This window comes from Panthera tigris, chromosome B1, assembly GCF_018350195.1.
Source record: "Panthera tigris isolate Pti1 chromosome B1, P.tigris_Pti1_mat1.1, whole genome shotgun sequence".
In the NCBI taxonomy this organism is placed as follows: Eukaryota; Metazoa; Chordata; class Mammalia; order Carnivora; family Felidae; genus Panthera; species Panthera tigris.
The window spans coordinates 159,959,595-159,977,017 of NC_056663.1; the positions used below are offsets into that span (position 1 = coordinate 159,959,595).

Consider the following 17,423-nt stretch of genomic DNA (forward strand, 5'->3'; position numbering starts at 1 on the left):
CAAAGAAAAAGTTCCAAACTTCCTGACATGGTTGTGTAGTCTTTTACCTGTTGTTCTTTAATGTCTTATCTTCCCCAAAGATACTTAATTTTGTTTTCACCAAAGAGAGACTTCTTGGGTCATGAAATGTGGTAGGCAGAATAAAGGTTCTTCAAAGATGTCCATGTCCTGATTCCCATAACCTGTGACTATGTTAGGTTAATGTGACAAAGAGAAATTACAGTTGGAAAGAGTATCTTGGATTATCTGTGTGGGCCCAATGTCATCAATCACAAGGGTATTTATAAGGGTGGGAAAGGGAGGCAAAAGAAATGGCAGCAGGAGAAGAACATGGCCTGCTGCTGGCTTTGAAGATTGAGGTGGGGAGCCTTGAGCCAAGGAATATGAGCAGCCTTGAGAAGGTTGAAAAGGCAAGGAAACAGATTTTTTGCTAAAGTTTCCAGAAAGGAACACAGTCCTACTGACACTTCGAGTTTAGCCTAGTGAGACCTGTATTAGGCTCAGATCTCTAGAACTGGGGGAGAATACATTTATGTTTTTTCATTCCATTAAGTTTGTGGTAATGTGTTCTAGAAGCCATAGGAAACTAACACATAGCACATCTATTTAGTTTTTCACTAACAGCATGAATTTTACATATTGATTAATTGAATCCTGATGTGAATGACAATGTGATTTCCTATGAATGTGAATTCTAGTTTATTAAGTCATTCATGTTGATAATATGTTGGACATTGATGAATGGACTTTTGTGTACCTGGGAGTCTTTGTTTGCTACCTCATAGGAATGGCAAGAAGTTCATTGTGGCTAGAGAACAGGGAGTGTGTGTACAGTGAGGGTGGAATGGGAGATGAGGCCAGAGAAATAGAATGAAGCTGAAAAGGAAAAGTGACATTCAGAAGCCTTGGTTTCTCCTTCACATGTCCTTTAATATTTGTATTGTTTGTGCCTGTAGAAGTAAATGTTGTTAAGTTGGAATTATAAAAAGTTTTATCAGCATGACTTGGGCTATATAGAGTTGTGAGCAATCATTGCATTTCGCCACAGAATGGCTCATGGAGTGGCTTATTTATATTATAAATGCATGAAGGATTTAATGGCAAAAAGGAAGGCATGGTGTTTAGACAAAACATGAAAAAGAATTAAGCATTTCTGTCTCTCAGATATTCCCTGACCATCTCAGATAAACTTGCTCAGATAAACACATTTAAAAGATGTGTTTTTTGTGGTTTTGAATCAGGCGGGTCACATGCTGTCTCAGTTTGTGTGAGCTATATAGAAGGATCAGGTGTTTGGAATTGAGAATATGGAGAGGCATGTGATTGTTTCCAATGGTGAGTTCTAGAATAATTCCAGGGAATGAGTGGGAGGTAGGATGGTGCACAGGATTGTTGGAAGAGAGGAAGTAAAGGCCAAGATGTTGGGCGGATCGTTGTTACAGATATTAAAATGCAAAAACAATGACAGAAGAGGTATTGGAGAGAGTAATAACCCCAAGGGAATGAGAGGGCTTGCTCTGGGAGTTTTTGAATGGTTACAACATGGAGAGGGTAGTTTCTGACATTGTCTGGAGGCATGAGATCTGAAGCTGGGGATTTCAGGGAGGGGGGAGAAAGGGGAGTAATTCAGGAATGACAGTGAGGAACAAGGAGGTCCACCTCACCACCAAGACCTAGTCATCTGTGACATGGGAGAGGAAAACAGCTGTCATTCGAAAGGACTGGAGTTAGAGCAGAGCTCCGAGAGGAGAGTGGGGCTTCAGTTGGTACAAGGAAGGTGAAGAGGTGCAACAGCGGTGTGGAGGCAATAGGAGATTTTGCTCATGATATCATGAGTTCCAGAGAACAGTTAAAGGAGTTTGGAAATTGGGAAAGGAAGGACAAAGGGATCAATGAGGGGATATAAAGAGTAAATGAGGACAAGAATCCAGGTAATGGGGGGAGGGATGTGATGTGGAGGGTTTGGGCCTTTCCTGGTGACTGATATAAAAGGAAAGTAGGACATAGTGAGATTAATCTTGATTGTTTCCTAGGCAGGTTATTGTAAATATTGAGGGAGAGAGGGTTTGAGAAAGGCAAACTTACCAAGAGCAGCCAGAGATTTTTGGACTTGTATTAAATTTCTGTTGCTGTCGTACAAATTACCACTTAAAGTCTTAAAACAATAAAAATCTATTATCTTACAGTCCTGCAGCCCAGTGGTTCCATAATAGGTTTCACTGGACTAATAAAATCAAGGTGTCAGCAGGGGTGCATTCCATTCTGGAAAATTCCTTTCTCTCCTTTCAGGGGAGAATCTGTTTCCTTGTGTTTTCAAGCTTCTTGATACCTCACATTCCTTGTCTTATGGCCCTTTTCCTCCACCTTCAAAACCAGCAACATTGCATCTTTCTGGTCCTTCTCCTGTCTCATAATTTCTCTCTGACCATAGCCGGAAAGGTCCTCTGCTTTTTAAAATTTTTTTTTTCAATTTTATTTCCAGTATAGTTAACATACAATGTTATATTAGTTTTTGGTATATAATATAGTGACTCAACACTTCCATACATCACCCAGTGCTCTTCACAAGTGTCCTCCTTAATCCCTGTCACCTATTTAACCCATCCCCCCACCAACCTCCCCTCTGGTAACCATCAGTTCTCTATAATTAAGTCTGTTTCTTGGTCTCTCTCCCTCCCTCCCTCCCACTCTCTCCCTTTGCTCATTTATTTTGTTTCTTAAATACCACATATGAGTGAAATCATGTGGTATTTGTCTTTCTCTGACTGACTTATTTTGCTTAGCATTTTATTTTCTAGCTCCATCCATGTTGCTGCAGGTGGCAAGATTTTATTCTTTTTTATGGCTGAATAATATTCCAGTGTGTATGTATGTGTGTGTGTGGGTATGTATGTGTGTATACATATATATAACATCTTGTTTTTAATTTTTTTATTTTAAAGAGAGAGAGCAGGGGAGAGGGTCAGAGGGAGAGCGAGAGAATCCCGAGCAGGGCTCGATCCTACGTCCCTGGGATCACTACCTGAGCCAAAATCAAGAATCAGATGCTCAACCGACTGAGCCACCCAGGTGCCCTATATCTTTATCCATTCATCTATCAATGGACACTTGTGCTGCTTCCATAATTTGGCTATTGTAAATAATGCTGCAGTAAGCATGGGGTGCATGTGTCTGAAAGGTCCTCTGCTTTTAAAGACTCACATGATTGCACTATACCCACAGATAATTCAGGATAATCTCTCCATCAAGATCTTTAACCTTAATCACATCTGCAAAGTCCCTTTTTGCCATGGAAGGTAACATATTTACAGGCTCAAGGGATTAGGGCATGCTCCTTTTAGTGGCCAAAGGGCCCCCTCTTTCTTTCTGCTGATCCTAGTAAAGAGGCTTGGTGCAGAGTTGATGTAGTTTCAGGGTAATGGTATCTCCTTCAGTGTGTAGTTCACTCTGAGACTCAGGCTTTGGCTCTGTACCTTCAGATCATCTGTGGGACTTAGTGGAGGCTAGGGACAGGCCCTGGCCTCAGACTCATCTCTGAAAAAGGAATATGGTGCTTGTATATTCTGTGGATGAGACCAGTCCATCACATGAATAGGGAGCTCAGACATTATTTGAAGAAATACATTAGTTGAATCATTGGAATAGTCTTGTGTCCTACTAAGAAAGTTGTGCTAACTTTTCCTTTTTATTTAATGAGGCTTCAAAAAAATGTCACATTTAGACATTTGAAAGATGAGAGCTCTGGTATCATTTGTTGTTTGTGTTGAGCCAGAATCTTGTCTGTTCATGAAAGTTTGGTTTGGGGTGTGTTTCTGGTTCTTACTGTCAATTTTCAGTTTAAATTGGTCTTGGAAACTGCTTTATATAGAGTCAAGGATATTTTTCATCTTGCTAATATTTTACATCCATTGTAGAGGTAGGCTGATGTTCCCATTTAGTATTGAATAAGTTGAGAACTGTTTAATTTCATCTTTACTCCTACATTAAATAATTTAAAAAGTATTTAAATATTTGCAAGTTAAAATTGTTCTTTTGGGAATAATTATCTTTTTAACTATAATACAAACATTGAGTACTCTGCAGAAACAAGTTAGAATTTTTCATAAATGGTGATAAACATAGTTAAGGATTGATGCTTGGGTTTTTATATACCAGTCAATTAAATTTCAGTGCTACTTTTAATTAATGTTAATAGACCCATCAGTCCCAGAATATTTGTGATATCAGATTTAACGCACCTAAATTCCAAATTAGGTCAGTGGGTCAATAGGTTATTAGGTTAGAAAAAGATTTATTGTAGTTTCCGTTTTTAAACCCAGGGTCCTAAGTTAATCGTTTTATTTAATTATTTTTATTAAAATTTTTAAAAAATGTTTGTTTATTTTTGAGAGTGCAAAGCAGGGAGAGGGGCATAGAGACAGGGAGGCACAGAATCTGAAGCAGGCTCCAGGCTCTCAGCTGTCAGCACAGAGCCCAATGCATGGCACGGACTCACAAACTGTGAGATCATGACCTGAGCCGAAGTTGGACGCTTAACTGACTGAGCCACCCAGGCACCCCAATCATTTTATTTTTTTTAAGTTTATTTATTTATCTTGAGAGAGAGCGAGCGTGAGCAGGGTAGGGGCAGAGAGGGGGGAGAGAGAATCCCAAGCAGGCTCCGAGCTGTTAGCACAGAGCCCAGTGTGGGGCTAGAACTCATGAACCGTGAGATCGTGACCTGAGCCGAAATCAAGGGTCAGATGCTTAGCCGACTGAGCCACTTGGGCACCCCAAGTATACAGATATATTATAAAGAAGTAGCAGTGGGAACTGAATATCTAAACACTTCTTTCAAGATGGATGTCACTTAGACATCTTAGAAAGTTGCAAGCTCATTCTGTGCTCTAAGAGTGAGACTGGAATTTGTATTTAAGGAACTCTCTTTGGTTCTGGAAAGTGCTGCTTTGGCATGCCCTCCTAGTTAAGAAGATACAAAGCAATACATTGCGATATAATCATAATGATAGATAAGCAATGTACAACAGACTATATATGTTCAACAGGAGTTCTGAGACGGGAGAGGATTGGAATAGTTAAAATGTCAATACTACCCAAAGCAATCTACACATTTAATGCAATCCCAATCAAAATTGCACTGGCATTCTTCTCAAAGCTAGAAGAAACGATCCTAAAATTTGTGTGGAACCACAAAAGACCCCGAATAGCCAAAGTAATGTTGAAAGAGAAAACCAGAGCTGGAGGCATCACAATCCCAGACTTTAGCCTCTACTACAAAACTGTAATCATCAAGACAGTATGGTCATTGGCACACAAACAGACACATAGACCAATGGAATAGAATAGAGAACCCAGAATTGGACCCACAAATGTATGGCCAACTAATCTTTGACAAAGCAGGAAAGAACATCCAGTGGGAAAAAGACAGTCTCTTTAGCAAATGGTGCTGGGAGAATTGGACAACAACATGCAGAAGAATGAAACTAGACCACTTTCTTACCGAATACACAAAAATAAACTCAAAATGGATGAAAGACCTCAATGTGAGACAGGAAACCATCAAAACCTTAGAGGAGAAAGCAGGCCACGACCTCTTTGACCTCAGCCGCAGCAATTTCTTGCTCAACAAGTCTCCAGAGGCAAGGGAATTAAAAGCAAAAATGAACTATTGAGACCTCATCAAGATAAAAAGCTTCTGCACTGCAAAGGAAACGATCAACAAAACTAAAAGGCAACCGACGGAATGGGGAAAGATGTTTGCAAATGATGTATCGGATAAAGGGTTAGTATCCAAAATCTATGAAAGAACTGACCAAACTCAACACCTGAAAAACAAATAATCATCCAGTGAAGAAATGGGCAGAAGACATGAATAGACATGTTTCTAAAGAAGACATCCTGATGGCAAATAGACACATGAAAACATGCTCAACATCACTCATCATCAGGGAAATACAAATCAAAGCCACAATGAGGTACCCCCTCACACCTGTCAGAATGGCTAACATTAATAAGGCAACAACAGATGTTGGCAGAAGATATGGTTTATATGTACAGTGGAATACTACTTGGCAATGAAAAAGAATGAAATCATGCCATTTGTAGCAATGTGGATGGAACTTGAGAAACTTAACAGAAGACCATGGGGGAAGGGAAGGGGAAAAATAATTACAAACAAGGAGGGAGACAAACTATAAAGAGACTCTTAAATACAGAGAACAGACTGAGGGTTGATGGGAGGGCAGGGGAGAGAGGAAAAATGGGTGATGGGCGTTGAGGAGGACACTTGTTGGAATGAGTATTGGGTGTTGTATGTAAGCTGTGAATCATAGGAATCTACCCCCAAAACCAAGAGCACACTGTATACACTGTACATTAGCCAGTTGACAATAAATTATATTTTTAAAAAAGGGGAGGTTTTCAAGTTCACTCTTAAAGTAGTGTTCAGTGTCTGTTTCATACCTTCTTTACCAAATGTATCAAACTCTGTTATTAAATGGACATTTTAGAGTCATTGTCTTGTCTGCACAGCAATATTGACATTTTTAACTTCTCAAACACTCTTTTCCTTTAATTTTAGTGACAGCTAATTCTTCTTGGCTTTCTTGTGTCTCTTTGATCCTTTTCCATCTAATTGATAATATTATTAATACTAATCATATTTATTTTTTAATACTAGTCATATTTAAAATTGCTGTTTTCTGTGTACTGTCCCATACATGTAACATATTTAATTCTCAGAACAACTGTGTGTACCTATCACTATTATCTCCGAAAAAATGATGTGTGGAGATGAAGTGACTATTCTAAGATCTGTAGCTAATAAAGGGGCTGAGCTATAATTCATACCCAGGAAATGTTTTCAGAGCCTGTTTCTTTTTTTCAATTTCCCTTTCAGATTATTTGTTTTTACTACATTGAAATGTCACTGATTTTTGTGTATTAATTTTGTGTCCTGCAACTTTGGCATTTGTTCTGATGTGCTTTTTTTGTGGAATCTTTAGGGTATTATTCTACATGTAAGATCATGTCATCTGTGAACAGGGATAATTTTACTTCCTACTTTCCAATTTATATAAGTCTTTTTTTTCCTTGCCTAATTACTCTAGATAGAACTTGCAGTATGATGTTGAGTACAGGTGATAAAAGTGGGCATCATTACCTTGTTCCTCATCTTAAAGGGAAAGCTTTCAGTTTTTCACTGTTGACCATGATGTTAGCTGTGGACTTTTCATATATGGCTTTTGTTATTTTGAGAAAATTGTTATCTGTTCCTAGTTTGTTGTGTGTTTTTGTCTCGAAACAGTGTTGAATTATGTCAAATGATTGTTCTTCATTGATATATTTGTGTGATTTTTATGCTTTGTTTTATAGACTTGCTATATCATATTGATTTTTGTATGTTGAAACATACCTTGCATCCCAGGGATAAATCCCATTTGGTCATGCTGTATTATCCTTTTAATATACTCTTGGATTTGGTTTGTTATTATTTTGTTGAGGATTTTTGTATCTGTATTCATCAGGGATATTGTAGTTTTCTTTACTTGTGGGATCTGTGTGGCTTTGGTGTGAAGGTGATGTTGGCTTCATAAAATGAGTTTGGGTGTGTTCCCTCTTCAGTTTTTGGAAGGGTTTGAGAAAGATTGGTGTTAACTAATTCTTCGTTACATATTTGGTAGAATTCCCTGTTGAATCTGTTTGGTCCTAGGCTTTTCTTTGTTGAAAGGTTTTTGATTACTGATTCACTATCTTCACTAGTTATAGGTGTGTTCAGATTTTCTACTTCTTCATGATTCAGTCTTGGTAGGTTATGTATTTCTAAGAATTTTATCTGTTTCTTCTAGGTTATCCAATTTGTTGGTATTTCTGTGGTGTCAGTTGTAGTATTGCCTCTTTCACTTCTGATTTTGAGTTATCTCTCCTTTTTTCTTAGTCTAGTTGAAGGTTTTTCACTTTGTTGACCTTTTCTAAAAATTCCTTTTTATATTTTTTCCTATTGTTTCTCTATCCTCTGTTTTGTTTACATCTATTTGAGATTTTTATTTCCTTCTGCTGACTTTGGGCTTATTTTTTCTTTTTCTGGTTCCTTGCAGTGTAAAGTTAGGGTTTGTTTTTGAGATTTTTTTTTCTTTTCTTAATGTAGTATTTACCTTGTAAACTTCCCTCCTAGTATTGCTTTTGCTACATCCCATAAGTTTTGATATGTTATGTTTTTGTTTGTTCTAGGTATTTTCTAATTTCCCTTTTGATTTCTTCTTTGATCCATTTATTGTTTAATTTTCATACATTTGAATTTTCCAGTTTTCTTTGTGTTATCAAAGTTTATTCCATTGTGGGCAGAAAAGATAGTTGGTATGATTTTAGTCTTCTTAAGTTATTATGACTTATTTTGTGATCTAATATGTGATCTGTCCTGGAGAATATTCCATGTACAGTTGAGAAGAATGTGTATTCTTTTGCTATTGGGTGGAATGTTCTGTGTATGTCTGTCAAGTTGATTTACTCTGGAGTTTTATTCAAGTTGTCTGTTTCGTATTGATATTCTGTCTGGATGTTTTATCCTTTTTGATACTGGAGTATTGAAATCTCTTACTGTGTTGCTATCTATTTCTTTCCTTAGTTCCATCTTTGTTTGCTTCAAATATTTGGGTGCACTGGTGTTGAATGTATATGTAATTGTTACATCTTCCTGATGACCTGACCCTTTCATCATTATATAACATCCTTTTATGCCTCTTGTTAGTTTTTGACTTAAAATCTATTTTGTTTGATATAAGTATGGCCACTCCTGCTCTCTTTTGGTTATATTTGCATGGAATATCTTTTCACCTTTACTCTCATCTTCTGTATGTCCTTAAATCTAAAGTGAGTCTGTTGTAGACAACAAATGGTTGGATCTTACTTTTTCTGATAAATGTATCGACTCTGTCTTTGATTTCTGACTTTAGTTCATCTACATTTAAAGTAATTACTGATACGGAAGACTTACTGTGTCCATTTTCTTATTTGTTTTTGACTGTCTTAGAGTTTGTGTTTTGATTCCTTTCTCTTTTCCTTTTGTGTCTCTTCTCTAGGTATTTTCTTTTTGCTTAACCATGGGTCTTATATAAAACATCTTATAGTTTTGACAATCTATATTAAACTGATAACACTTCAGAAATCTATTCTTTCACTTCTCTCTCCCTTCTACACTTTGTTATCAACATCACAAATATCATCTTTTTGTTGTATATCTTATGAATCCATTTTTGTAGTTATAGTTATTTTTATACTTTTGTCTTTTAACTTCTGTACTAGAATTGTTATTTTTAGTCTTTATTTTTAATTTTTTTAAAAACAATTTGTGGAGTTTGACATTTGTTATGTACACTTTTTGTGACTTAAGTTCTAAATTTTATGTAAAACTTTTTCATGAAAACTTCTATAAGTTAAGTAAATCTAATAAATAATTTTTTTTGTTGTTTAAACAGAATTCTGAGACTGATGGTCAGCCATATAGAAGAATACATTGAACCTATAGTTTTCTGAAGAAGCAATTTAAAAGATCCAAAAAACACAAAAGGTAATGAAAAGGTTGTATCTTAGAATATACTTTGGATTGACATTTTTCCAGCAAAATATATAAATTAATCCATAAACTGTTTTGACACACTAATTTGAGGAATGTTTTATTAAAAAATGTTTCCTATTTATATTACTTTATTTCAAAACATGTATTGTATCCACTATATTTAGATACTGTTTTAGATACTGAGAATGCAGTGATAAACAAGACAGAAGCTGTCCCTGCTCTCATTATGGTTGCATTCTAAAGAGAGGGAGGACAAATAAACCAGTGAAACATTTGTCGTTAGTTCAATGCACAGAATTAAAATAAATAATGTGTTACAGAGACTGGTGACTGCTTTCATTATTGAAAGACATAAATATTTGAAAGCCCTCACTGAAGAAGAACATTTCAGTTAAGATATGAATGGCAAGAATGTACCAGCCTTGTGAAGATCTGAGAAAGGAGATTTACAAGCAGTGAAACCAAAATGACCATAGAATGCTTGAGGAACGGAAAGAGAAAATGTGACTGGAGTATAATAAACGAGGGGAAGAGTATATGGAATTGAGGTTCGAGAAGAAATCTTGGCAAGGAGCAAATTTACAGAGAAAGTCAAGTGTTCTGTTTTGCTGTATAATATTTTAGACACCTGTAAATGCTGTAGAAATATCAAAAAGGTAGCTGGATATAAGACTCTGAAGTTAAGAATCATGTCTAAGGGTGTGGATTTGGGAGTTATTGGCACAGAGAAATACTTAAAGGCATATGTCTAGATGAAATTATATAGGAAGTGTACATAGATTGAGAAGGATTTATCCTTGGGACGTGCCAGTGTTAGAGGAGAAGGAACAACCAGTGAGATGAGTGAGAAATCAGGAAAGTGTTCTGTTGCAGAAGGCAAAAAGAGAAAAGTATTTAATAAATGTAGAAGTGATTAGTTACATCATATGCTACTATGAGGTAAAATAGAGAGTAGACCAGAGCAACCATTATTGCATTTGGCAGCATGAATGTCCTTTAACCTCTAATAAGAGTGAACAATCTCAGTAGGAGTGGTGAGGGTGAAAGCCTGATTAAAATTGATGAAGAAGAAATGGGGGAATTTCCAGTTAAAGATGGCAAAAGAAATGCAATTAAATTCCTGTTTTTTTTTTTCCCTTGAAACTCCATTAAAGCTAAAGTAAAGGGATGGTTTTTTTTTTTCTTCCTTTAAAACAAAAGGCCTAACTTCACAAGAGCAAACAGAAGGGGACAGGAAACAAATGCAAAAAAAATTTGGAGCCTGAAAAGCAAAAGAAAGTCTGGTATCTCTCTTACAGACCCTAGAACCCTGAGCCAGCTGTGAGAATGCTGAGACTCAACTTAACAGCACTATAGAGCCTCTAAATTGTCAGGAATGGACAGCGCTCTTTACTTCTGCAAATAGAAATACGAGTGGAAGTAAAAAGAAGCCGATATGTTGCCAGTCTGTCTAAGAGGTGATTATACTCCATAAACCCTTTTCTTGACCTTGGAGTACCAAGCATCTACCCCTTCCTTATCTTAGCAGAAGACTAGAGATCTATTTTCTAGCAAGGATAAAATTGAGATGCAGCAAACATGGTTGAGAATGGGAGTACCATGTTGAAAATAGAGGGATTAAGAACGTAGGCTACCAGATTTTTATAATTTTTCAGTCAGTAGTTTAGAAGATTTTTCTCTGGAAATTGTAACCAGCCTAAGAGAAAAGAGCTGAAGATACTGACTTAAAAGAATTTCCCCAAAGAAATATTCCAACCTGATACCTCTGCTAAAGTTCATAGTCAGTAAGACCTATCACAAAGAATTTCAGTGATCTTTTTAGACCCCACTCTTAAATGATTTGGTTCCCAGAGATCTCTAAGCATTATGGGAAAATCTGTTATGTGAGAGCCAAAGACCATGCCAAAAGAACTTACCAAGTTAGGGGAAATGGAGACCAGGTAGGTAAAATTTACCCCACTTACAGCAGGTAAAAAACTGAAACAAAAACAAAATTATTACCTAATGGTTTCAGAGAAGTTGGAAGGGAGATGCTAAATTTGTGAAACGTGAAAGAAAAACAAATTAGAAATGAAGAACTCAAGAGTGGAAAAATAAAGCTAATATATCGAGAGTAAAACAAAGTTAAAATGGGAGAGAAAAATATAAAATTGGAGCAACTGTCAGAATCTCTAATGTTGAAATAATGGGAGTTATGGAAAGGGAGAAAAGAGAGAAATAGGAGAAATAAAGAATTGAGAATGATTGAACAAAACTGTCCAGAATTAGAGGACATAAGTTTCTAAGTAGAAAGATCCTATACTGTGACCACTATGGATGTGGAAATAAGTCCAAAATAGGACATATCGCTGTTAAAATGTAAAACATAGAGGAGCTTCCAGAGTAAGAGAAGTAGGTCACATGTAAAGATCAATAATCAGAATGGCTTTGGGCTTCTTGAGAATACTCTGGAAACTAGAAGACAATGGAGCCTTCTCGTAAGTCTCAGGGAAAACTTATTTCCAACCCAGTATTCAGTATGTAGCTAAACTATTGATTAACTATGATTGATGACAGTTTCAGACTTGTGATTTCTAAACTGCTTATCTGCCATGACCCCTTTCTTGGGGTGTTATATTTGGAGGTACTCAACAAAATAAGTAAACTAAAAAAGATGAAAGCATAGGATATAAGAAAATGCACCTTTAGTAGAGACCCAGAAAATCACCAGGAAGATTATGTATAATGATCCCAAGATGATTGCTGGTTGTAGAGAGCATCTAGTCCCAACAGGAATAGGTCAAAGGGCACCAAGGTAAATAGCTTTGAGATTATGTTGGTAGAACGTGTAATGTGTTTGAAGATGTTAGGAGATTTAGACAGGAGAGAGTTTGGGGCTGAATTGGTGATAGGTATATAGGAAAGTAAGTCAACAATAAAACAATTATTAACTCCAGGGAAAATTATTTAGAAAGGGGAAGTAATTGTAGTATGCTGTATGGCTCAGTTGTGAATTGCATTTACAGAGTCATAATAATGTTAACTCTGAATATAACCACCTAGCCAAAAGTATGATATTGGGAATTTGGGCAAGTGTGCATGTAAATGAGGTAAGGATGGGGAGTCAAAAAGAATTAAATTTTTCTTAGTGGAATTCAGTAGATGATGCCTAATAAAGACTCTCTTGAGAGCAAAAGGAGACACTTTTAATAATTACATTGGGACAGCTTGAATAAGTTGGGAGCGTATAGACAAACTACCTAAAACAGAAGGAATCAAGAAGTAGCAAAATAAAGGATATCAGAGAGTTAACCGCCTGCAGAGACAGTTCAAGGGGTGAAAGTGGTGGGAAGTGGGAATTGGGGGATCAGAGAACAGAGGACTTCCAATTTTTTAGTAAGTCTTGTGAAACTAGGTGGGCACTTTAGACTTTGAACATGTATACACTGGTGAAAATAAACACTACATTTTAAAGTAAGGGAGAGAAGGGAATTAAAGATGTTCAAACAGCAAATGTACCCTGCCATGCAGTTTTCCTGTGAAAGGGAGCAGAAAAGGAGGGCAGTACCTGAAGGGGTTGGTGGGTCAGGGGTTGCTTTTGTTTTGTTTTTAGGGTAAAATACTAAGATGTTGATCAGAAAAATCCATTTTTTAAGGGAGAAATTCGTGATGTAGGAATGGAAAGCCTTGAGGGTGACAGCAACTGCGATTCAGAGGACTAGAATCATGTCATTAGATACTGCACAGTTTATTTTTAATACAGAATGTGTTGTTTCATGTATAAGGGTTCTTTTCCAAAGATTTCCAGGCTCTGAGATTTTCTGTTAATTATATTTAATGTTGCATGCTGAATTAAAAACATATCTGCTTCTGTATTTGGCAGACTTTGAATGTTTTATAAAATTTCTTAGTTCTTAATGTCTCCCCATTTCATAAATATTTGTAAAGCTTGTTTTTAAACTGATATTTATAAAAGACTTATGCCATCCTTGCCCTCTGTCATCATAAAGTAATAATAACACTGGAGAGCTGGGAAGTCCTATCGCTGAATGACTTTGAGCTCAAGTTGCTTATGTAAAGGAGCATTTGATTCCTACATGTAACTTGATCTTGGTAATTTAATTTGTGAACTTTGAATCCCAGAAACTGTAACTGATCCTTTCAAAGACACATTATTGCATACTATGCTGGCCTAGGAATGTCAATATTTAAGAAAGAAGACTTTTAATAATAAAATTTGATCTGTATTAGATTATGCACTTGAAATTCCTTGCTGTGTGTAGGGACACAGCATATCTCCTAAAACAGAATCATTTTAGGATCCATAGCATGAATCATTTAGAATCCATAGCATGTGCAGGTGTGACTCTGGATGGTTTTTTTTGTACTGAAAATGTGAGGCCTAGGGTAGTCCCCAGATAGGGCCTTTTGGCTGTTCCACCATTACTTTGTTTTGAATTAATTTGACACTTTATTTAAAGAAGTTAGAGGGAATTTTTACCCAGTTGGCTCTAGAGTACTTCGTTCCACCTATTTCACTTCTTCCTTACCTTTTCCTTAAATATAGTATGTCACTTGGCTAGAAAAGTAGACAAAAGATCTTGGACTAGACTGTTAAAGATATAGTCTTAATTTGTTCACTTAGCACAATAAATGTTTGGAAGAATACGGTTACCAACATTAGTAAAATAGCCTAATAAAGCATCAGCTTGTATCTTCTAAACCATTTTGGGTTCAATCAAGTTGACCCTTCCTATAGTCTGAGCCCTAATTCTTGGGGTCTTTTTTTTTTTTTTTCTAATTTTCCCTATTTTCTACCTTTTGATAATTAAAGAAGCATAGTCTTGGTTCCATATATAAAAGGATCAGATCTGGCCTTTTAACTTTAAAATTGTTCTTTTTTAATTCACCCAACATGACTGTTACCTTTCCACTGTTCTTTTTGTTCCAGTCATAGAACTGATCTCTGTTATTACCATGATAGGTATGTCTCTTAGACCAGAGGGTTGTAGTTAGGTCATCTTTGAATTCTTTTCTAACTCCAGAATTCGGTAATTCCACGTTTCATCTCCTGATGTTCACCCAGACACTTAAAACTGGTATTTTATCTAGTGCTAGTTCCTTTTACTTTTACTTCTGACTCCCTATTCATTTTCTTTTAAGAATTCTTAGCCCTTCATAGTCTCATTTCTATAGCCATAACCACAGAGGCACAACATCATTTATCAAGGATTATTCACTTGCTCTTTCATGACTATACATTTGAAAACAGTGATAGAATATTTTAGAATCCCATGTTCTTAGAGCATCTTTAATCTCTTTTCACTTAGTGTTACACATTCATTTGCACTATTTTCTCAATTTTAGATAAGATGTATAATACTTAAAGTATAATTTTTCATGTCTCAAAACTGGGGATTTATTAGCATTAATAAATATTTAACTCATGACAATAGGATGTACGTATTTTGTGTAAATAAATTCTGCCTTACACTTCAGAAAACCTATAGAATATAGGGTGACAAACTTTAGGCTAACAATTTCATTTTAAAGTAGTGAACCTTAATTCCTTCAATGTGGGTAAGAGACCCTTTATAATAAGGCTTTTTTCCACTTCACTTGCCTTCACCCTTCTACTCACTCTTACTCTCATTTTATGCTCTAGTAATTAAAACTTTAAGTTGTAACATGACCAAATTTTTTCTAAATAAAATGCTAAAATGCAACACCTGGGTGGCTTGCTTAGTCGGTTGAGTGTCTGACTTTGGCTCAGGTCACGATCTCATGGTTTGTGAGTTTGAACTCTATATTGGGCTCTGTGCTGACAGCTTAGAGCCTGGAGCCTGCTTTGGATTCTATGTCTCCCTCTCTCTCTCTGACCCTCCCCTGTTCTTTCTCTCTCTCTGTCTCTCTCAAAAATAAAAATAAACATTAAACATTAAAAAAAAAATTAAACGAGGGGCACCTGGGTGGCTCAGTCAGTTAAGTGTCTGACTCTTGATTGCGGCTCAGGTCAGGAGCTCACTGTTCATGAGTTTAAGCCCCGTGTCAGGTTCTGTGCTGATAGCACAGAGCCTGCTTGGGATTTTCTCTCTTCCCCTCTCTCTCTGCCCCTCCCCAACTTGTGCTTTCTCTCTGTCTCAAAAATAAACAAACTTAAAAAAAAATTTTTTCTTAAAGAAAATGCTAAACCTCCTAAGTTTCTCAAATATGATGCTCCCTCAAGGCCTGTGCCTTTGCAAGTTGCTATTCTTGTAGCTTAGAATCCTTTCACATACTACCTCTTCTTTTGCTCTGGTCTGTTATTTCTCACATTCAAATGGTCATACAGATCACATGGGGACCTTGTTAAATGTAGATTCTGGTTCAGTAGGACTGGGGTTTTTAACAAGGCCTCAGATGATGCCAGTGCTGGTGGTCTGCACCAGCATTGGCATCATCTGAGATACGTGTGTGTGTGTGTGTGTGTGTGTGTGTGTGTGTGTGTGTGTACGTATATATGTATTTTGTTTTAAATTGTCAAGTTAGCTAACATACTGTGTAGTCGGCTTCAGGAATAGATTCCTGTGATTCATCCCTTACATACAACCCCCAGTGCTCATTCCAAGAAGTGCCTTCCTCAATGCCATCACCCATTTTTTCACCTCCCCAACCCCCTACCCCTCATCAACTCTCAGTTTGTTGTCTGTGTTTAATAGTCTGTTAATGGTTTGCCTCCTTCTCTGTTTGTATCTTATATTTCCTTCCTTCCCCCATGGTCATCTGTTAAGTTTCTCAAATTCCACATATGAGTGAAAATATATGATATCTGTCTTTCTCTTAGCATATAATACCCTCCAGTTCCATCCATGTTGTTGAAAATGGCAAGATTTCATTCTTTTTCATCGCCGAGTAGTATTCCATTGTATATGTAAACTACATCTTTATCCATTCATCAGTTGATGGACATTTAGGCTCTTTCCATAATTTGGCTATTGTTGATAGCACTGCTATAAACATTGGGGCACATGTGCCTCTATGAATCAGCACTCCTGTATTCTTCGGATAAATTCCTAGTAGTGCTATTGCTGGATCATAGAGTAATTCTATTTTTAACTTTTTGAGGAACCTCCACACTGTTTTCCAGAGCACCAGTTTGCATTCCCACCAACAGTGCAAGAGGTTTCCCTTTTCTCCACATACTCGCCAGCATCTGTAGTTTTCTGAGTTGTTGATTTTAGCCACTCTGACCGGTGTGAGGTGGTATCTCATTGTGGTTTTGCTTTGTATTTCCCTGATGATGAGCAATGGTGAGCATCTTTTTTCATGTGTCTGTTTGCCATCTGGATGTCTTTGTGTCTCTTCATGTGTTCTGCCCATTTCTTCACTGGATTATTTGTTTTTCGGGTATTGAGTTCCTTATAGATTTTGGATACTAACCCTTTATCTTGTATGCCATTTGCAAATATCTTCTCCCATCCTGTTGGTTGCCTTTTAGTTTTGTTGATTGTTTCTTTTGCTGTGCAGAAGCTTTTTATCTTGATGAGGTCTCAGTAGTTCATTTTTGCTTTTATTTCCCTTGATGTTGGAGACATGTCAAGTGGGAAGTTGCTGCAGCCGAGGTCAAAGTGGTTACTGCCTGTTATTTCCTGTAGGATTTTGATGGTTTCCTGCCTCACATTCGGGTCTTTCATCCATTTTGAATTCATTTTTGTGTATAGTTTAAGAAAGTCGTGTAGTTTCATTCTACATGTTGCTGTCCAGTTCTCCCAGCACCATTTGCTAAAGAGACTGCCTTTTTTCCATTGGATACTCTTTCCTGCTTTGTCAAAGATTAGTTGGCCATATATGTGTGGGTCCATGTTTGGGTTCTCTCTTCTATTCCATTGGT

At 36.8% G+C, this 17,423-nt stretch overlaps 1 protein-coding gene across 5 annotated transcripts in view; it reads left to right on the plus strand.

Moving 5' to 3' along the window:
• CLOCK (clock circadian regulator) overlaps nucleotides 1-17,423 on the plus strand; it is a 127,131-nt gene that overhangs the window by 30,334 nt on the left and 79,374 nt on the right. For 4 of the 5 annotated variants that reach the window (XM_042984498.1, XM_042984501.1, XM_042984497.1 and 1 more), the window contains one exon: nucleotides 9,474-9,565. The gene's annotated coding sequence lies outside the window, so the exon portion shown is untranslated. Of the gene's footprint in view, nucleotides 1-1,193; nucleotides 1,474-9,473; nucleotides 9,566-17,423 lie in introns of those variants that run through there. The other variant, XM_007075879.3, reaches the window with a different exon arrangement.